The 21563-nt window shown below is 56.4% G+C and overlaps 1 protein-coding gene across 4 annotated transcripts in view; it reads left to right on the forward strand.

The window, feature by feature from the left end:
• Positions 1-20808: 20808 nt before the first annotated feature.
• KCNJ12 (potassium inwardly rectifying channel subfamily J member 12) overlaps positions 20809-21563 on the forward strand; it is a 44995-nt gene continuing 44240 nt past the window's right edge. For 3 of the 4 annotated variants that reach the window (XM_023243496.2, XM_023243493.2, XM_023243495.2), the window contains exon 1: positions 20831-21393. The gene's annotated coding sequence lies outside the window, so the exon portion shown is untranslated. Of the gene's footprint in view, positions 21394-21563 lie in introns of all 4 variants that reach the window. The other variant, XR_006589475.1, reaches the window with a different exon arrangement.

Consider the following 21563-nt stretch of genomic DNA (forward strand, 5'->3'; position numbering starts at 1 on the left):
CCAGCCACTTCTGCCGCCTCCACGGCCACCGTCATCGCTCACTGGACTCGTGCAGAGGCTGCCGTTTGTGCACCTAACCTCCTATTCCCACGGCAGCTGGAAGACAGTCGAGAGCACGAACTAGACTCTCCTTGCAGATGTCCCACGGAAAGAGTTCGGCGGGTGAACGCAGAGCTCCTCTGTGACCACCCTGGGTACGCTCCCAAGAGAAATGAGAAGGCCACTCAAACAAGCAGAGAATCGCACGTTCGTGCGGCGCAACTCACAGTCGCCAAGAGGTGGAAACGAGGCCGATGTCCATCAGCAGGTGCGTGGACAGACAAGATGTGGTCTAGCCATCTGACGGAACGTTGTTTAGCCACAACAAGGAATGAACGTGAAAAGGAATGAGACACGCTGCTACGCGGATGGATCTCGAAGCCATTATGCTGAGCCAAAACAGCCAGCCGCAAAAGATCACCTATCATATGATTCCATTTACACAGAACGTCCAGAATAGGCAAATTCGCAGACGGAAAGTAGATCGGTAGTGGCCATCGTTTTCCATCTGCCACCTCGGTTCTTCATGGCCCTAACACTGCCGAAAAACATCGCCCTGAAGTCTGTGCATTTCCATTTTTATTGTGTTTCCTGCACGAGAACGTCAGGTCCACAAGGCCGGGGAATCTTATCTCTTTGGGTCACTGTTAGGTCTCCGGTGCCCAGGAGAGGGCCTGGCCCCCACTGGGTGCTTGGCAGAGGAAGGAAGGAAGGAAGGAAGGAAGGAAGGAAGGAAGGAAGGAAGGTCAGTCCCCCTGCCTTCCTGCCCTGCCTCCAACACCTCCAGTGAGCCGCCTGCTGAATCCCACTGTTCTGCATTTGATGAACGAGTGGTGTAGTCCTGCCCTGCCTGCCCTCCTGAGTGAAGGCCGCACCATTTGGCGTGACGTTCGAGGCCTTTCCCTGGCCCCAGCTGGCCCATCTCTCCACTGTCCCCACCCTGAACCCCTTCCCTACGCCCACTCCCACACTCACGACAAACAGGTCCCTCCGCCTGCCCGAGGCCACGTGGCCGCTGAGTGCTGCAGCCGAGAGCTACGCTAGGTAGTTTCAACCTTGACTGCTCCCACGAACTCTGCTGCCCAGATTTGGAAGCAGCCAAGAAGCCAGCCCAGGGGACACGGTGATGACAATTATGAATGTTCCCATGCACCCTCGGACATCCTGGCCCTCTGGGGATTATTTTCCAGGTGAAAAAACTGAGGCTTAGAGAGGTTACAAAGGTCTCCCAGGTCACAGAGTGAGGAAGGGGCCGAGCAGATGTGATTGTGGAAGCTGCATTTTTCTTTCTGATGTTAGCCTTGTATTGCTCTCCCTGGGCTCTGCCTTCAAGATCCTTTAGCCTCTGCCCCTCTTCTCCCCGGGGCCTCAGGCCCGCTCCCCCTGAGCCCAGATCCAGAGGCAGGGTAAGGACCCAGCCACTTACTGAGCTGGAGCTGGTCATCTGGCTATGCCTCAGTCTCCTCACTGGGAAAGTGGGGACAGTGTCAGTCTTCCTCCCAAGGCTGGTAAGAGGCCACACCGAGGGAGGGGCCTGGCACATGGTCAAGGTCTGGCAAACATCAGGGTAACTGGGGCTATTTCCCTAGTTCCCTAGAGCTCCAGTCCATGTGGGAAGATTGATGGGGCCCAGAGCTCATGTCTGGGTGAAAACTGTTTCAAACACAAGACCAAAGGCCTGCAGGATTCCAGATGAGGCCCTAAGCCAGCCCTGAAGGACTTCCTGGAGGAGGAGAATGTGGGTAGTGTGGGTTCTGGGGTCTCCCCGCAGAAGAAACAGCCCGAGCACGGACCTGGCTGTGGGGGAAAGCGAGGCCTCCTAGAGGCTGAGTCCTGCTCGAGGGAGGAAAGTGGGAACACAGGGCCCCGAGCAGGTTGTCAGGCCTTCCCCGGGGCCGCATTATGACTTTCAAGCCCCCATGGTACCTTTGCCTCCACGAGCTCCTTCCGCCACAAAAAATAATCAATTATATTCTGACTGCATTGCTATAAAGACGAATATTAATCTGTTCCTTATCTGCTCACCCATTCAGCCGCTTGTTCCTCTATCCATCCGAGTCCATCTGTTCACCTAGCCACCCCTCTATTCGTCCATCCATCCATCCACCCAGCTGTCCGTCCACACACTCCCCCAGCCGGCCAGCCTGCCCACTCAGACCCCCTGCTCGGCACCTCTAACTGACATGCCCTGTCCGTCTGTCTACGGACGGGTCTGTCTGTTTTCTTTCTTCGTTATGACATCGGTCTCTGCATTCATCTTTTCTCCAGAGATTTTTCTAGCATCTGACTCCAAGTCCCAACACAAGTCACCTCTTCACCTCCCACTGATGACGGATATGACCCAAACTTCAAACTTAGCTGAGCTTCAAGGCCCTGCCAGTCTGTCATGTCTCTCCACTCCCTGCACCTGCCATTGCTCCTAGAGGTTTGGGGACCCTGGGAACTGTGGCTGTTGTGCCCAGTGGGTGAACTGTCCCCAGCCATCCCCCTAGGCCGTGGGTTGGAAGCTGTTTCCAAGGGTCTGTGGCTGGGGTTCTGCAGCCCAGAGAAGAAAGGTGAGCCATGATCACAGGGGCTGAAGCAGTGGGGGGAGGAATGGGAGCACATTCGTGTCTGGGCCTCAGTTTCCCCACCTGTAACGTCCTCCCCCACATTCTAAGCTGCTTTCTAGGCTCCCTAGGCGGCCTGAGGGCCAGGGTGGAGGAGGGGTGCTTGCTTTTCCCTTTCCTCTCCGCCACTTAGGCACTTAACAGCCCTGATGCCCTTGGACCAGGAGGGGAGTGACTGCTGCAGGAGGGAGCACCTCAGCCCCATTAGCACTGCTAATAGCCCCTGGGGAGCCAGAGGTCACCAGGTCACAGCTGTGAGGCCATTAGCAGCCCATTAGCTCATTCTCCCCTCACCCCCAAACCCCCAACTCCAGCCTCAGAACCTGCCTTGTGCTTCCTGGCAGAGCTTCTGGCCCCTCACTCACACCAATGGGTCTCAGAGGCCCCCATCCACGGTCAAGGCCTGGTCAGCCCGTGCAAGGTTGTGGCTGACCCTTGCAGAGCTGGGGGCGGTCAGAGGCAAGGGAGAGCCCGGCAGGTGCGAGTTGGTGGCTGGACCCACTGAGCAGGTGGTGATGGCTGGTTAGAGGTGTGGGCATTGGGACCAGCCACTTAGCATGGAGTCGCCTCGGCCTCTTTGCCAAATCGGAGTTGTGTGCTGTTTCCAGCTTTCTCCCGCCCAGCCTATGTGAAGTGACTTTTACCCAGAAGGACCGTGTCAGGTCGGTGAGTCAATCAACAAACATTGACTGAGCTCACAAAGCATCAGACCTTGGGTGGGAGGGCAAAGACTTAGACTCTCCTAATTACAGAATTCATTCACTCACCAACAAACACTTATTGAGCACCCACTGTATGCCAGGCCCTGAGACACAGCAGTGAAAGAGACAAACATCCCAGTGAGGGGGATGGAAAACGGGCTTGTGAAGGAACGGATGGCAAAACTTCCAGAAGGAAAGGGCCACGTAGGAAACCAAACATAGTGTCACTGAGGCAGGGTGGGAGTGGCCACTGTGGTCCAAGCATCTGGGGGGCCTCCCTGAGGAAAGGGCCTCGGAGCTGGGCTCTGGGTGGCGAGAAGGGGCATGGTAAGTGGAGAGCGAGGGGAAGAATGTTACAGGCAGCAGGAACAGCACGTGTAAAGTCCCTGTGGTGAGGAAGAGGAAGCCGGAGGGGCTGGAGGACAGAGGTGGGATAGCAAGGGGAGGTAATACGGGGTTCTTCTCGGCATGCAAAGGACAGCTGTTGGAAGAGTCAGAGCAGGGCAGGATGTGATCTGGCTTGAATTTCAGAGGGTCCCTCTGGCTGTGTGGGGCAGAAGGGGTGGCTGGAAGGCCCGCCAAGTGACGACTGCCCGCGTCCTGGTGAGCTATGACTGGGCCCTCGCTGGCGCACACAGGGCGGGCGGGGACAGTGGAGGGGAGGGATGGACTCCGATCTGCTTGCAGTCTGAGTCACCAGGAATTAGAAGCCTCATGAATCTTAGAATTAGACTCTCCTAATTAGAACTAGAATTAGGAGCCTCACGGAATCTTGGCATTAGAAGCTGGCAGGAAGCTTGGGGGACCTGATCCTCTGTGTAGCCTCAGTCCCCCGGGTCCCGTCCCAGCCCCTGACTGAAACAGCCCCTCTCTGTGCTCCAGCTTTGACGGTCTGAGCTGAGCTGCCCTGAAAACTATCCTGCTCTTGCCACCCCACCCCCGCCCCAGATGTATTGCGTCAAATGTATTGGTGGCCATAAAGGGCAAGCTGCCGAAAGCATCACCCGGTGTCCCTCCAAGCGGGGCGGGGGGGTGGGGAGGGGACGCGTGACCCAGCCTGTCCGGTGTCGAGCCCTTCACAGTACTGCTTTATTTGCTTCTCACGAGGATGTGATGAGATGCATGCCATTGTTGTTCCCATTTCGTGGATGAAGAAACTGAGGTTCAGCCAGGGATCCTGTGGCCCCTCGGGGCCCAAGTCGGGGCGGTCGGGGCGGGAGAGGAGCGGTGGGAAAAGTGGGCAGGAGAGAACAGCGCCTGGCACAGTATTTTTAGCCGGCTGCCTGCCCTGCCTGCGAGGGGAGGGGAATCGAAGACGGTCTTCAAGGGAGGAAGAGCGTAAAGTGATGTCTTAATTGGGATCCTCGAGGAGAAAAACTGTTACAAGTGCTCAATTATTGTATAATGAGCCCGCCAGTGTGAGCAGAGAGCCACAAACATTTGCAAAGCTGCAGTGTGTGTGTGGTGCTGCTGGGGGTGGGAGGCATGGAGGTTCTTTCTCCCGGTGGCGACGATTCAGCAGCAGCAAGGTCCTCCGGCCCCACCGTCTGCTCCACGGATGAACCACCGGTGGGGGTATTTCAGGCGTTGTGGGGACATTGGATGAGCATCCAGAGCCGATAGACCCTCCTTCCTTGCCTCTGCTAGCGGGGAGAAAAGGGCACGGACTCAGAGATTTGGGCGGTTGTGGACAGGGAAAGACGGGATCCCTGGGAAGGACAGGCCCACATCTGTCTCTGCCCAGGCCTCCCTCCGTGGCTCCCCATCGCTGTCCCGAGAAAGTCCCAGCTTTGCTGCTCCCCCATGACTTGTCCTCTTGGGCTTCCCCAGACGCTTCCTCTGGCCTCGTCAGTGGCTCTCATCTAACCTGGGCCTGGGGCGTTTCTGCCTCTGGGCCTTTGCTTTTGCTGTTCCCGCTGGCTGGTTCCCCGCCCTTTTTGTTCATATACGAAAAACCTATGCCATCTTCAACCGTTTCTCCTTGGTGATCATCTTGTGTATTTTATCTGCCCTGCCGGCACGAAGTCTCTGTTACGTCCTTGGGTACATCAGCCCCTGCCGGGGCCTTAGTTAACTCAACTCACCCGATGGGGGGTGTTGGACTGAAATTTTGGAATTCTGTTAATGCTTGAGCTATAGGGACCAGGATCTCCAGTGTACAGAGAGGAACCACAGACCCAGAGAAGGTCTTTCCTTCCACCGTGATTGGCCACAGATCAGACCCCCCGCCCCAAGGGGCTCCACCCCCAGCAATGCCTGGCCCTTGGCAGGCGGTCGGGGCAAGTGAGATGTAGCAGATATTATTATTTCCATTTTACCTGAAATTTTTTTAAATTGTAAACTAATTTAAAAGAACATTTTGCTTTCACAAGTATGTCTGGGAATGGAACAGGGGCTGGGAAGTAGGAATCTGATATAGAATTATTGCTGAGGGCCCTCAAGGGCTGACCCCAGGGACCTCCACTTTCCCATCTGTGAAATGGACACGCTAATTGTCCTTGTGGTCCTGGGGCCACGATGAGGCCTCCAGGGAGTCGAGCTCCCATTACAGAGGCTCAGTGGTACTGAGGGGGTCTGTAAGAGCCAGTAGAAGTATGTGTGTGTGTGTGTGTGCGCGCGCGCTCACGTGCGTGTGTATAGCCCAGCTTGTCATAGGCAGAGGTGGGCTTCTTGGAGCTCCTCCCAACATCCCTCCCTGGTCTGGGACCAGGAGTCTGGAGGCAGCTGCTGGAGTGGCAGGAAAGGAGCAGCAACAGGAATCTGTGGAGGAAGGGAGGGCTGTCCTCACAGGACCGTGAAAGCCAAGGGCTCCAGCTTGAGGCTGCCAGGGGCCCCACAGCCTGTAGGCCTGGGTCGAGGGCCTTGTCCCGTTTTATAGGTGGGCAGTGGCGGCCTCAGAGGTCAGGGAAGAGGAGAAGGAGAGGAAGAAGAGGAGCAAAGACCCCAGCCTCTGTCCTCATTCACTCATTCACTCATTCACTCCCTCCCTCATTCATTCACTCCTTTGTTCATTTATTCTTGTTCACATCACCCCACCCACCCTCCCTCCCTTCTTGATTTCAGTACATGTTTCCCCAGCTCCTACTGAGCACCAGACCTCATGCTGAGTGGGACAATGGGACAGACACAGGCTCTGCCCTTAGGCCGCTTCAGTCAGGTCAGGGAGGTAGACACCTTCCAGGACCTGTGCAGGAGAATCCAGTTACAGCCACCTGCCACCCCAGGGTCTTGGGGGTGGAGTCAAGGGGGCTTGCTGGTCAGGCTCACTTATTTGCTCCAGAGGCCTCACCTGACTCCCTTTTGAAACCCAAGTCAACTCAGATCACCCCCCTGCTCAAAACCTTCCCATGACTCCCCCTCTCTAAGAGAAAAAGGCAAAGTCTTCCAAAGACCTCAAGGCTCCCCACGAGCCCCTGACATGAGTCTCCACGCCTCTTGTCTTTGCTCTCTCTGCTCAGCTACATGGGCTTCTCCTGGAACTCACTAGATAAGTCCTACCTCAGGACCTTTGCACATGCTGTTCTTGCTGCCTGAACCAATCCTTCTCCAGTCATCCTCATGGCTCCTTCTTCACCTCCTTCAGGTCTTTCTCAGTAAAACATTTGTGGCTCATCCAAATATTGCACCCCTCACCCGACCCCCTCACCCTGATTTATTTTTCTCCGTAACATATAATACTCTGATTCCTCACTTAGTTTATTTATTCTGTCTCCTGCACTAGGGCTCCAGCTGCACAAGGGCAAGGATTCTGTCTGTTTTGTTTACTCCTCTGTCTCCGCAGCTGATGCCGTCACTGGCACACAGTGGGTGCCCAGCAAATATTACCTGAATGAATGAATGATTGATTGGCTGCCTGCAGGACACCCTGCTCCAATGTTGCCAGTCTAGACTTGGCTGGAGAAGAGTGGGAAGGGGTCAGGATGGCCATCTGCCCTCCTCTTCCACCACACGAGCCCCAAGGACTCTGCTGGGTCCAGTGTGGAGGGTGAGGCCCCAGCTAAGTTTGAAGTTTGGGTCTGACTCTGTCAGCAGTGGGAGGTAGAGAGAGGGTTTATCCTGGGAAGGTTGGGGTCAGATGCTAGAGAAATCTCTGGAGGTGAGAGATGGGTGAGAATATTGATGCTATAAGTAATGAAGAAAGGAAACTGTTGGATAGATGGGTGAACGAGGAGGCAGATGGATGGAAGGATGATGGATGGATGGATGGATGAGTGGATGGATGGATGGGTGGACGGATGGATGAGTAGATGGGCAGACAAGTTGATGGATGAGTGGATAGATGGGCAAATGAATGGATGGATGGATGAATCAATGGGTGGTCAGATGGGTAGACAGACGGCTAGGATGATGGTGCTGCTGCTAACAGCCATTATTTACTGAGTGCTTCTCGTGTGCTCTGCCTGCACATCACATGATCAATCTCATTTAATTCCTATTACAACCTAAGAGGGGAGGCTTTTATGTCCCCGTTTTGCAGATGGAAAAACTGAGTCCCAGGGACATGAAATGACTTACTAAGGCCTCAGGGCTGAGGAGAGGTTGAAGCCAGGCTCGTACCCAGATCAGCTTAGCCTCCAGGGCTGCCTTGTTCAGGATGAGGTTCCCACCACATGAGTGAGCACCCCGCCCATCTGGGCATCTCTGAAGATCCCATTGGCTGACCTCTGGAGAAGGAAGTTGCTGCAAAGATCTGTTGGGTCCAATCTGATGTTTATAGATACACCTGGCCCCAGAGAAGTGAGGACAAGAGCAGCTCATCCACAGTCCTCCACGCCTCACTGGCACCCAGCAGCCCCGCTATGGGGCAGGGGGTGTGGGTGGGAGGCGGGCTCCATGACTCATCACAAAGGGAGCCCGGTCCAGCCGGCACCATGAACCCCATGGCCTGTGCCCCAGCCTCGCTGTTCCAAGCCTTAGTGCCTAACAGGTGAAACTGGGCAGCATCATCCCCAGTGAGGTGATGGATGTCAAATGCTTGCCACATGGTAGGTGCTCGGCTTCAACTGATGACGATCCCAACCAGCTCTGTCACATCCTTGTAGGGGACCCTGGGCAGGTCACTACTCTGAGCCTCAGTTCCCTTTTCTTTAAAATAGGAGTGCAGGGGCGCCTGGGTGGCTCCGTCGGTTGAGCGTCCGACTTCAGCTCAGGTCATGATCTCGCGGTCCGTGAGTTCAAGCCCCGCGTCGGGCTCTGGGCTGATGGCTCAGAGCCTGGAGCCTGCTTCCATTCTGTGTCTCCCCCTCTCTCTGCCCCTCCCCCGTTCATGCTCTGTCTCTCTCTGTCTCAAAAATAAATAAAACGTTAAAAAAAAAATTAAAAAAAAAAAATAAAATAGGAGTGCAGATGCCTGCCTTGCAGCTTTGTTAAGAAGATTCTATTCTTTAAACAAAGATTTATTTTCTCAGGCACCACTCTTTTTTTTTTTTAATTTTTTAAATCTTTATTTACTTTTGAGAGAGAGACAGAGTGTGAGCAGGGGAGGAGCAGAGAGAGGGGGAGACACAGAATCTGAAGCAGGCTCCAGGCCCTGAGCTGTCAGCACAGAGCCCGAAGCGGGGCTCGGACTCACGGGCCGCGAGATCAAGACCTGAACCAAAGTCGGCTGCTTACCCGATTGAGCCACCCAGGCGCCCCTTCCCAGGGACCATTCTATGTGCTCGGAGATAGCAGTGAGGAAAACAAACATTCCTATCTTCAGGGAAAGACAGTTAACATAACAAATAAGTAAATTACAGACCATATCAAATGAGGATAAGTGATATGGAGAAAAGTAAATCTGGGAAAGGGAGAATGGACTACAGAGGAGTACAAGTTTTTTAATGTTTATTTATTTTTGAGACAGTGAGAAGGGGAGGAGCAGAGAGAGAGGGGGGTGAGGGACAGAGGATCCGAAAGGGGAGAGAGTCTGATGTGGGGCTAGAACTCATGAACCATGAGATCACGCCCTGAGCTGAAGTCTGACTTTTAACCTACTGAGTCATCACGTGCCCCAAGAGGGGTACAATTTAAAATAAGGTGTCCAGGGGCGCCTGCGTGGCTCAGTCGGTTAAGTGGCCGACTTTGGCTCAGGTCATGATCTCGCGGTCCGTGAGTCCGAGCCCCACGTCGGGCTCTGTGCTGACGGCTCAGAGCTTGGAGCCTGCTTCGGATTCTGTGTCTCCCTCTCTCTGAACCTCCCCCGTTCATGCTCTGTATCTCTCTGCCTCAAAAATAAATAAACGTTAAAAAAAAAATTTAAAATAAGGTGTCCAGAAAAGCATATCCATGAAAAGAGATGTTTGAACAAAGGCCTGAGGTTAGTGACAAAAGTGAGCCTTGCAGAGATCTGGGGGAAGAGCATTCTGGCTCTGGAGAGGCAAGTGCAAACAGCCTGGGGTGGGCACGACCTGGTGTGTTTGAGGAATAGCAAGGAGTTGGAGGACAGGGACAGGAGGTAAGATGAGAGGTAATGGGGGGCCTTGAGGCCGTGGCTGAGCTGGGGGGCATGGGACGGTTTAGAGCGGAGGGTTTTAATGGGCCCCCCAAACTGTGATGTATGGGGAAGGTGCACATATGTTTTTGTTCCCAGCAGAGCAGTCTCCTCGGCCCTTTAGTAGCTGAGCCCGGCTTCCCGCCTCCGCCGCCAGCTCCACTCCCTCCCACCCCTGGTGGCCCCTGTGGAGGCTGCAGAGAGCCGGTGACGTCTCCCTCCCAGGCCCCAGGCAAGCAAGAGCTGTCGCGTTAGGAGACCAAGAGCACGTGACGCTCAAGCTGGGAGACATCCCCTCCGTCCGCACCCGGCCTGAGACCTGAGACCCCAAACCTGGGCTCCCCGGTCCAAGAGCAAGGGGGAAACTGAGGATGGGCACGAAGGCAGGTGCCAGGAAGTGGTTATACAACTGCACCAAGCCCGCAGCACTGCCAACGTCACCTTTAGAAACTTTATCTTCTCCATTTGGAAGCAGTTTGTGGTCCACATTTTTCCCGAGGCAGAAACCCCTAAGGACATGCACAGCTTGGCTTGGCATAAACCGAAATTGTTTAGAAAGCAGGATGGTAAGAATCCTTTCTCAGCCTCCCACTGTGCTCCTCAAATAATGCTGGGGGAGCAGTGTGTCTAACCTTCAGAGCCCCTGAGACTGGAGAGGCTGAAAGGGGCCCCGTCCTGGGATGGGGGGCCTGGGTGGGAGGGGCAGTGCCCGCCTCACCCAGCGGGAGCTATGTGCTGACACAAAGCCCCGAATTCCCCATCTTGCTTCCCTCACTGCACCCATTTTGTGCCTAAGCCCTGGCTAGGCCGAAGGCCCAGGAGGGATCCCGGGACAATGGTGCCCCAGCTCCGGGCACTGACCTCGGGGCCATGCCTGGATGGGCCTGATCTCTGGCACCCCCCCCCCCCAACCAACCTCACACACACAGGACGAGCTGACCGGCGCCCCTGCCCAGACACCCAGGCCCGCTACCCAGGGACAGAAGTGTTCTGGTCCTCGGACACCTCTTGTGACATGGTGCTCACTACGTCCCAGGGCAGCTGTGTTTGCCTTTGAGCTGCTGGAATGGTAGGAAAAGTTATTTATTCTTCTGCATCAGTGCAGAAAGAGGCTGAGGCTTGGCCTCCAAGGGACCTCGGTTCCACTGGCCACACCTGGTTCCTACCGCCAGCCCTTCGCTCTTACTGTTCCCCCTGGCCTGGATGCCCTTCCTGCTCCCATTGTTCCCACAATCCTGGGCCTGTAGACACCAGAGAACTACAGGAGGAACTTGAGCCCAGAAGCTACTCACCCCCAGCAAAGGGACACAGGGCAGCGGGTACGAGCATCCGCTCCGGAGTCAGCCGCTTCACGGCTATGCGACCTTGGGCTAAACAGTTCTGTGACTCAGTTTCCTTCATCTGTAAAATGGGAAAAATGCTTTAACGGATATAGAGATGTGGGTAGAGAGAGGATGCCTGGAGACGGCACTGCGCTGATGCCGGGCACGAGCTGAAACACCATGAGGTCTCCCGCCCAAGAGCCTGGGGGTTCTGCGCCACCAGGTCAGCCGGCTGCCAGCTTCCGGGATGTGAGGAATGGCTGCTTTCTCCATCAGGCCTCCCTCCCTCCCCCGTGTGAGAGCCCCCTGTTGTGGCCACAACTCCTCGCCCTCCCGCCGCCCCCGCCCTGCCTTCCAGCCTCCCTTTGGGAGGGGGCTTACCCCTGCCAGCTCTTCTTGTCACTTTCCCCTGTCTTCTAAGTGCCAGTTTCAGAGGCCGGAAACTGTGGGTTTCCAGGGGCTTCTGGAGGCGGCCAGAGGCATTGGAAGACGTAGACAGGGGGTTTCTGGGGAGGGATGGAAACCTGCAGGTGGCAGTGACGGGGCCCTCGGGCAGATTTGGAAGTCAAGGCTCCGGGGGTGAATGCGGGAGGCCTCTCAGAGCCCAAGGTGAGTGTGGGAAGGCCCAAATACACCGTCAGCACCCTCTCTCAGACCCCTGGCCCAGGGCTCAGACATCCCCTTCTTGGTCTGATCCACCTGAAGCGCTGAGACCCTGGGGCTCGTGCAAATGGAGGTGCGGGACCCAGAGCGAGGAGGAGCTGGTGTGGGGCCCCAGCAGGTGCTAGGTCCAGGCCTGGGGTCATGGGGTCATAGGTCAAGATGGGGTCGCAGGTCAGTGGGTCTAGCACCGCCGTGATGTCGTCCGCTTGGGGGCCTCTGACCCTTTTCTGTGCCTTGGACCCTTCCTTAGAATTCTGGTTTCACATGTATCAAATAACACCCAGAATTCCTAAGGAGCCAGTTATCACGATAGTTAAAAAGCGCTTTTGTGATGGTTAAGGACGTGCTTCTTTGTGAACGCATCGATGATCAAGTTGAATGGCGGGTTTCATCCCAACCACAATATTAGGCCAGAGGTGAGCGTCAATGATATTTAGAAAGCTCTGCAGCCCCAGGAAAGGGATTTGAACACATCTGCGACTTGCCTTGGTGACAAAGTCTTAGGCACTGCTGATGATACCAGGGTTCGCTGTCTCAATGCAAAGTTGAAGGAAACACTAAATTTCAGCTGGAGGTTGATAAAAATAGTGATCCTTTCCCATTCAAATACCTGGACTTAGAGTTGCAACCTCATTTCTTCTGCTCCTGTGTTCCCTGCCAGGAGGAGGAGCAGTAGCATTATGATGCCACATTCAGTGAGCAACGGTGACAAATGATGGCCACTGCTCTTTATGGAGGCCTTGCATTGTGTGGGACACGGGCTGAGAACTTTCCCCACGTCTGACCCTTGTCAAATCCCCATCGTGTGGAGGAGTAAACTGAGGCACAGAGAAATCAAGCCGTTTGCGCAAAGTCACACAGCTCGTGAGTGTTGGGTGTCGGGACTTGAACCTAAGTCTTTCTGACCCCAGAGCTTGTGCCGTTCACCCCCTACCCAGTAGAATGCCTGGGGTACACCTGGGGTCTAACAGATGTTTGGCTCGTTGAAGGGGCTGTTGTTGAACCCTCTGTGATCAGGAGGATTCCCTGGGGCTGGGCTGGGCTCCCTGGATTTACAATTGGTTCTATATTTATCATCCCCGTCCCTCAGCAGGTTAATGGATTTTAAATGGAGTCGATACTAATTGCCCCCGTGCTGTGGATGGGCCGGCCTGGGGGGAGAGGTTCCTCCACAGCTCTAGGACCAGATTCCTTCACATAGAACATCAACAAACCTAGGGTGAGGGTTTAAATAGGCCGAAACGGAAGCAAGGAGTGCTCAGGGCCAAGGCGACAGCGTGGGCGAAGGCGTGGCAGTGGGACCCTACACATGCATGCCAGGGGAACCAGGCGTGCCTCCCATCCCAGCAAAAGTCCTCCTGGTCCATGAGCACCGGGCAAGGCTGTCCCCGAGGAGCTTCTGTGAGATTCAGGTCATCACAGAGTGTTTATTAATCACCACAGACAGGATGGGGTCGGGCAGCTCCACGGGGAGTCCGGAGCAGGAAGGAGCTCGTCAGCATGGAAAAATTGAAGGGAGTTGTTCAGGACAGCTTTCTGGACCAGTGTCGCAGGGCAACGGGGAGCCCCAGAAGGGGGAAGCCTCCCTTTTCCCTCAGCTTTGGGCTATTTTAAAAATTGATTAATCTGGGGAGCCACATGGACTCTTTGAGCATGGTATAAAGAAAGATACAACAGACTTACGGAGAACAGTTCACCTCCTTCCTGATGTCTCTTTCCAGAACATTCTACGAAACACCTGTGTGTGTGTGTGTGTGTGTGTGTGTGTGTGTGTACACGTGTGTGCACGTATGTGTCTCCTGCTTAAAAATAAAAATTCCAGTGATGGCATCCATCCCCTCTCTTCTGCATCATGCTTTTCCATTCTGTCTTAAAGAACTTTCCCCGTTAGATTCATTCGACAAATATTTTTTGAGCGTCTTCTAAGTGCTTTCAGACCTCTGTCCTCATGGAGTCTGGGTCCTTGCTCTCCCATAGCTGTGCACTGCCCCCCCACCCCCCCGCCACTGATGTGCTACCTTGTGTTTTCCTTCCCTGGGGATACCGTGCAGCCTGTTGCTATTGCAAGGTGAGTAACTTTGGAAGTACATTTGGGCACCCGCGTGAAGCATATCAGTGGGATAAATTCCAAGATGTGGAATTCCTGGGATAAAGGGGTGTATCCGCTGAACTTGGCCAGCTGTCACCAGACTGTGGTTGAAATGTCAGGGTTTAGGTTGCAGCCAGGGAAGTGGTGCTGATGTGGATGTAGAGGGAGACTCGGGGGTCAGAAGTGGGACTCGCCTGGGGAGAGAGAGGAGAGAAGCCCCTTCTGCCCCCGAGGAGCCCCCGATCTGAGGGAGAGGTAGGATTGGAGAGGCACAATGACTCAGGAGAGGTGTGGGGGGGGGGAGCCCAGGAGGCTGTGGATGCCTGGAGGAGGTGTGGGACCTGGTTTAAGAGGGTGGGGCATCCAGGGAGCAGGTCTCTTCATGAGCATCTGCTGTGTGTCTGTTGCTGTGCTGGATGCTTTTGGGGAGCTGTCCCCCTGGAGATCTGCATCGTCCATCACTTATCCAATGAATAACTGGGGGCCTCCTAGGCACTGGCACGTTACTAGGCGAGTGTCATGCCCATTGTGCAGCTGAGGACACCAAGGCTTGGAGGGAGAAGCCAAGAGCTGAGGCTCCAGGAATCCAGTCTCCCCACCCCTCCCCCCATCCCTGAGACCAGCCCAGGATGTGGGTGCTCTTTAAATAGGAACTTCTGGCCCCGGTTGACTCCTGGGACTGGACCTCAGGATCCCGGGAAGCCTCGTCCATCCTGTTGCTGGGTTGTCAGGCTTTATTACACTGACAAGATAATTTAACTTAAAAAAAAATTGTTGAAGCAATAAATGCTTTCTATACAAAATTCCAACAAAACAGCCCTGACGAGGTACCATGAGCCCTTGTGTCCCACACTTGTAAACTACTGTCTTTCCTCAGAACAGAGGCTGAGCTCCTGCTGTGGGGAGGGACCCCCCCCCCCCACCCGGGTGGGTCTGAGTCCAGAGCACTCAGGAAGCCGGTGTAGACATTTGCCTCCCCACAAAAGTGAATGCGGAAAAAGGCCCCCCTCCTAGGACACACCAGCAGCAGTTTCATTTCCAAGGTTTCAGATTTTTTTTTTTTTTTTTGCTTTGCAGATGCAAAAATATCTGTAGTTTTTCTTAACATAAATAGGATCATGTAATAGACCCTATTCTGCCTCTTGGTTCCTTTTGTGGCAGGGTGGGAGGGGACACTTGGCCAATAAACTCTCCATTGTCAGGCCTTACAGATCTCTTTCTGTTTCAGAGTCAGGCCCAATTCAGAGAAGAGGAAACTGAGTCGGAGGCCTCAAGCCGGGCTCCCTTGCCGAGGGCAAGGGGGGCTGGTCACGGGGGCAGGGAGAGATGGCCCCACGTGGTGACCGCAATGGGGGGTGGTGCACAGAGAGGAGGCTGGCAGTGCCCACCAGGGTGGAGGGGGCCTGGGTAATTGGCCGGATTATCCCAGCAGGGAGGCCTCCTTGGGGGAAGCTATTTTTAACTCTGAGAGGCTGAAGCGACTTCCCTCCCTCCCTTTATTGCCCTTTATTCTTGTCATACTGGGGCCTGCAGGCCTTGTCCGCCTTCTGTCCCTTTAGGGGAGAGAGAAAACACCCTGGCCTGCACCTCAGGGTTTATGCCCCATGTGGCAGAGCTGTGGCTCTGAAGGACCCCATGTTAGAGAGGAGGAAAGAGCTTCAGAAAGTTTGAGGGACATTTTGGAGGCCTTGCTGGTCTTTCACCCACCATGTCCCCAGGCAGCCCCTCCAGGGCAAGGAGAGGAGTATTAGGCTCCATCTCAAAAATCTCTTAAATCAGAAGAGGGATTATTCAGAACTCAAAAATCCAGGGGTGGATCTAAGAGCCTCAAAGAAGCCTGTCTGGAATCTTTTTTCGCTCAATAGATCAGCTCTGGTTTCCTCCGGGTGGGTCCCCTCTCAGGTGGCTCAGCCACATAGGGGCAAAGGGGTCCCCAGGGCCCCCAGGGAGCTAGAGCTCCTTTTCCAGCTTATCCAGCCAAAGTCCTAGGGTCAGTTCTCATTGGCTGACTTCAATCACATGTCTCTCCTCAACCAATCACAGTAAAGCTCACAGCCAGGCCTGGGTGGCTTGCTCACCTCGGGCCCTGGGGATGGTCCCAGCCTCCGAGAAGAAGCACGTGGCAGAGAGGTGGGGGTTTGGGTGGGCGGGTCCCCCAAGAGAAAGGTTCCCAGAAGAGGGGCCCCAACCACGGGAGGACGTGGACCACCGATGCCTCTAAAGTCTGGTAGCCGGGACAGAAACGGCCCGATGCCCAGAAGACGCCGGATGAGCGTGGCCCGGAGTCACGGGCTCTACCTCCCTGGCCTCCATCAGCGCGTTCTCCTGCCGGCTGCAGCTCCATGGAAGGCAGAGAGGAGGGGCCGGGGTGACCAGGGCGAGTGTCAGAGCCTGTGCAAGAGGGGAATAAGTCAGCCAGGCTGAGCGGATCAATGCCTGCTTCCTGACGGGTGGGAGGGACTCAGTGTCCTGTTTGCAGGGCCGTCACCCGTTGCTGAAGTTCTGCTTTCCTCAAATCAATGCTGCAGGGTCAGCCCGGGGCCCGACCGGCGTGTGGCTGCGAGGGCGCAGGGTAGTCACTTCCTTGACCTCCCTGGCAGGCATCACCACCCCTCCCTCGCGCCCCAGAGGAAGGGCCACCTGTCTTGGCTTGCACACCTCTGCACACGAGCAGCTCACAACCACCCCAGGCGATCCCTTCCTTTGACCTGTCTGGGCATCATGTCTTCCTCTGCCAACTGGAGTGGCATCTATCTGCTTAGAAACTGGAGTAATAACACCATGGTCCTTCGTGATAAGTTCACGCAGGTGGGCATTTAACCCAAAGCATAGCACAGGCCAAATGTATAGTCAGTGGCAGCCATTGTTACCATCATTGTTATTATCATTTTGTCTTGGGGGACTAAAGGCACTGAGGGAGGAGACTGAGCTGAAGGTAGGACTCCCAGGTCCAGGCTCTGCTCTGCGCTCACTGCCCAGGTGGTCGGGGCTCTCTCCTCCCTTGGCCCCAGCAAAATGCAATCCTGTGCCTCTTGACTTCCAGTCAAGGGCTTTATGCATCCCACAAGAAATGCATATCCTGGATCAGCTAGGCACAGGTCTCTCTCCCTTCTCAGGGGTTGCAGTGAGAGGCAGGGTGAGCCCTGGACCCTGGCCACCTGCCTGGAGGAGGAGGCAAGGCTTCTGCTGAGAGCCAACCTGTGATTGTCTGGGTCTTTCCATCCTGTGTCCATTCATTCTCATTTTGCAGGCACTTACTGCACACCCACCGTGTGCCAGGCCCTGGGCCGTGAACGCTCCGGGCAGACATAGTCCCTGCCCTCGTGAACTGACCAGTAGTAAACAAGAGGAGACCAGTAGTAAACAAGAAGCCTCAGAGAGTGGCCAGACACGAGGAAGGTGAAACGGGGGATGGTGGTAAACAGGAGATGGGAGGCTCTGGTGGGCCTCCCCCGAGCTGCCTCTGAAGGAAGAGAGGCTTGGGGAGGGGAGCCTAGGGACAGAATCAAGCTGGTGGGTGGCATCCAAGAGCCCGGCTGGCTGGCTGGTGTGTCTGGAACCGGGAAGCCGTGGAGCGTAGGTGAGGTGCGGGTGGCAGGTCGTGGGCCTCTGGGGCTTTGGTTCTCACACCTGCCCTGGGCAGGGCTAAACGAGGCAGGCCGTGAGCCCATTTTATGTTTCAAGGGTCTCCTGACGTGGGGCTTGGGGCTGGGCCGAGGTCTAGGTGTGGCAGGAGAAAGCTGGGCAGGCTCCTGGGAGGAGGCAGTCCCCAGGAGGATTCTGGGGAGCCCTGGTGCAGCTGTACTGGTGAGGGACAGTCTGTTTTTCACATCTCAACCAATGATCAATTTATGCCTGACGCAAATGCATCGGCGTCGGTATATGAAGACGTGAATATTAAAAGAAATGGCAGTTCTGCGCCTGCTGCCCACCCCGACCAGCAAACCCCAGCCTGGGGGGGTGCCTCCCGCTCTCGTCACCCCCTTCCATGGCTTTGTGGCCTTGGAATCGACCTCACCTCTCTGGGTCTCACTTTCCTTAAATGAAAGAGTGATTCCAGATGGGCCGGGGGGCTCTTTGGCCTCCTGGCTGTGGCCCTGAGGATGCTGAGATGAGCAAATATTAGTTGAACAGCTATTACGTGCCACGCCCCAGGTGGGGAGGGACTGCCCCACTCCTCAGAAAGAAAGCACTTCAGATTGAGGGAAAGCCGGGAACACTCAAAGCGTGTTACCTATGTTGCTAAAACTCCTACTGTGTGCAGGGCACTGAACTCCCGTTCATCTCGTTGGCTTCTCTCACGGCCGTGTGACAGGGGCTTATTTTACACAGACCTCAGCAAGGGCAGTGTCCACATCTCTATGCAGCCCTGCTTGGCCCCCTTCAACCCTAGAGGGAGGCATGATCCCCACCCGCTACGGGCAGTGCCCTTGTAGGACCATGGGACGCTCTGCCTACAGACCAGGAAGCCTTGGAGCCAGGTATGTGAGCTGGTTAGAGCAAGACCCCCACATGTCCCTGTCCCTCTGTGCCTTGGTCCCTGCATCTGGAACATGGTTGTGTTCACCAAAGGGAGGCTGGTGCCCCAAATTGCCCAGCAAATGCCTAGGTGTCAGGGTGCTAACAGCCGCTTCTAGGATATGATTAAGAACTGAATTCCATTCCAGCAGGTAGGGGGGTGGGATAGGGGAGCCTAAAGGCAGTGGCCTGGGGAGTCGGGCTTTCACCTTTGCCGGATATTCTTTGCCTTGCCGGAAGTCCTGGGGCAAAAGACACCTGCTGTCTCTGTGAAATGGGTCTGATAATGGCTCTGGGGGAGGCCTGGGGCCCAGGGATAAGACCTGGCTCGGTGAGGATCTAGGTGGGCACTCTGTGTAGGGAACATTCTAGGGTTGCAGATACCTTGGGAGTTACCCTTGTCCCAGGAACTGTCAGAATCCTAGGCACAGAGGTGCCCCAAGGTGTTCCTGTCCATTCCGCAGCTATGACCTCTGGATGGAACTATCTCCCAGCTGAGGGGCATCCGGGGTCCTCTGGGGGACCCGCGGTGGAGCCTGGGAGGAGTGCCTTGGGGCCGGTTCCTCTTGGGGCGGGACTGTGGCCTCTCTGTCTTCCGGGAAACTGGGCGGGGGACGGTGGGGAGCTGAATCAATTCCCTCCTGGGTCGCTTGGAAGGAGAAGGAGGAAAAGTTTCCTGAGAGCTTTTGGTCCTCTGGGAGGCTGGTCTCCGAGGAGGAGGAGGAGAAAACCAGGACACGGTGTACCAGTTAGGGGCAGAGTGGGGCATGGGGCTGGACTCTCTTGGGGTGGCCCTTCTCTCCACTGCAGCCCTTAGCAGCTGTCAAGGCAAGGGGGCAGGGGCTCTTGTTCTGGGGACAGATGGGGCCCTGAGTCCTGGTACTACCTTCAACAGCCCTGTGACAGACAACGGGCCTCCCTGTGCCTCGACTCCTTTACTTGTAAAATAGGGTCAGTGAGTGTATTTACCCTGTTGCAGTGACAGCAAAATAATTCCAGCCAGGTCTTTAGCACAGAGCCTCACACGTCTTGAGTGCTCACTCAGTGTTAGCTGTTTCACCCAGCCAGGAGCCGTATCAACTGTTGAGGTATATTTTACACGCATTTAATCCTCGCTGCGGCTCCATGAGGCAGGAATGGTTACTCTCCCCACTTGATGACAGGGATAGTGAGGCACGGAGAGATGAAATGACTTGCCTCCACAGCTGGTCAATAGAGTTGGCGGAACCCAAACCCTGGACAGCCTGAGGTCGGTGAGTTCTCTGGGTGGGTTGGGCCAGGTGGTACCTACCAGCTGCCAGCGGCCTGGAGCCTGGGGCTGGGAGCCTGGGGCTGGTGGGGCCTGCAGACCGCTCTGTCTCAGCCGCCAGCAATCTGGGCGGTGGCCAGAGAGCCATCCTCCTTGGTTAGAATCCTGCAGCCAGTCTCCCTGCTGTGCAGACACATAATTATATTTCACATTAAAGGGGAAGCTGGAAGCCAAGGGGGCCAGGAAGCCCTTTGAGGCTTGTGCTCCGGGCACAGACCTGCCTCCTTGGCCCAATTCTGTGGCCCCAAGGCTGAACAAGGGGTCAGACTGGTGATAAAATGGGGTCTTCCTGGGCCAAGGCCCAGTCGGGCAGGTCTGTCTGCCAGGATGAAAGGCCTGGGCCCGGCGGGAGGCTGAGAGATCTGAGGCCCAGACAATAGGCCCCAGGAGGCTGGGAGGGTAGGGCGAGTGGGGACAGGCTGGGAAGAGAGCCTGAGCCTTGCTGGGGTGGCAAGAGAAGAGGGTCACATGGGGGTCAAGTCAGCAGAGAGAGAGAGAGAGAGAGAGAGAGGGAGTAGGGGGGAGGAGCACGGAGGAGAAAGGAGATGGGAGAAGCCAAACAGAGCACAAGATGGGGAGGAGAGAGATGCTATTAAAGAGGGGGAAATGATGTATGTATATGAGTGTGCATAGAGTGTATGCCTGGTGTGCAAAAAGAAAGGATTCCATGGGAATGATGTACAAGCTAGGATCTGTGTGCACGTATGCACACGTGCAGATACCCCCCTGCATGCACACGTGTGAGTGTGTATGCACCTGTGCACTTGGAACCATCATGCATGTCAGGACATGCATTTTGCATGCTTGTATGCTGGCACCTGAGCTGTGTACCAGGCTGTGTGGACGCGTGTGTGCAAGATTCCCTTGCCTGTCTGTGCGCTGGCCATGCACCTGTGTGTGCGCGTGTCCCTGGAGGACATGCCTCTGTGTGTGTGTGTGTGTGTGTGTGTGTGTGTGTGTGTGTCTGTGTGTGCGCGCGCGCGCCCCATTGCGCAAGTGGCTGGCGGTGTGTGTGCGGGGGGCGGCCCGGGGCTGGGGGCGCTCTGGGCCAGGCTAGGGCTCGGGTGGGCGGGGGCAGCGGCGGCTCGGCGCGGGGCGGGCGTGCTCTCGGCGGAGAGTTAGAGGAGTTGCCGAGCCCGGTTCTGGTGGCAGCGGGGCGCGGAGCTGGGTGCGCGCCGAGCCTCTGCCTCCCGCCGCCTCCTCGCCCTCCATTCCGCTCTCCCCGCCTTCCCCGGGCCTTGCCGCTGCCATCGCCTCCCTGGGAACTGTAGCCGGGGGCGAGGGGCTGGCGCGGCCGGAGCGGGCGGGGAGGCGCGGGGCGCCGGGGCGTAGAGGCGAGCGCGCCCGGCCCTGCCCGGGATCAGATAACAGCCGGCGGGGGAGGGGGTGGGCCGGCCGCGCTCCCAGCCGGACGGAGGGACGGACGCCAGCCGCGCCGGCCAGAGCGAGCGCCCCGCGGCCGGGGGCGCCGTCCAGGCGCGCGCCCCCGACCCGTGGCTGAACCGGGGAGATCGGCGCCCCACACTGACGCGCCCCTTGGCATGGAGCGCCCCCGGGGGCTGCCCTGAGGCGGCGGCGGCGATGCAGCCAGCGCGGCGGCTGCCGGGGCCAGGAACGGCCGCCCGGAGCTCGGAGGACGCGGAGCGCGCCGCGCCCGGGGCACTGACCGAGGTAAGTGCGCGGCCGCCCGGCGCCCGGCCCCCCGGGGGCCCGACTCCGGCACCCCGAAGGCCCCCTCCCCGGCCCGGAGCGAGCACGAGGTGGTGCTGCAACAGGGAAGGTGGGGCGGGAGGTTTTTTTCTTCCTCTCGTTTCTGTTTTTTTTCCTCCCTTGGTGAGCCA

Source organism: Felis catus, chromosome E1, assembly GCF_018350175.1.
Source record: "Felis catus isolate Fca126 chromosome E1, F.catus_Fca126_mat1.0, whole genome shotgun sequence".
NCBI lineage: Eukaryota > Metazoa > Chordata > Mammalia > Carnivora > Felidae > Felis > Felis catus.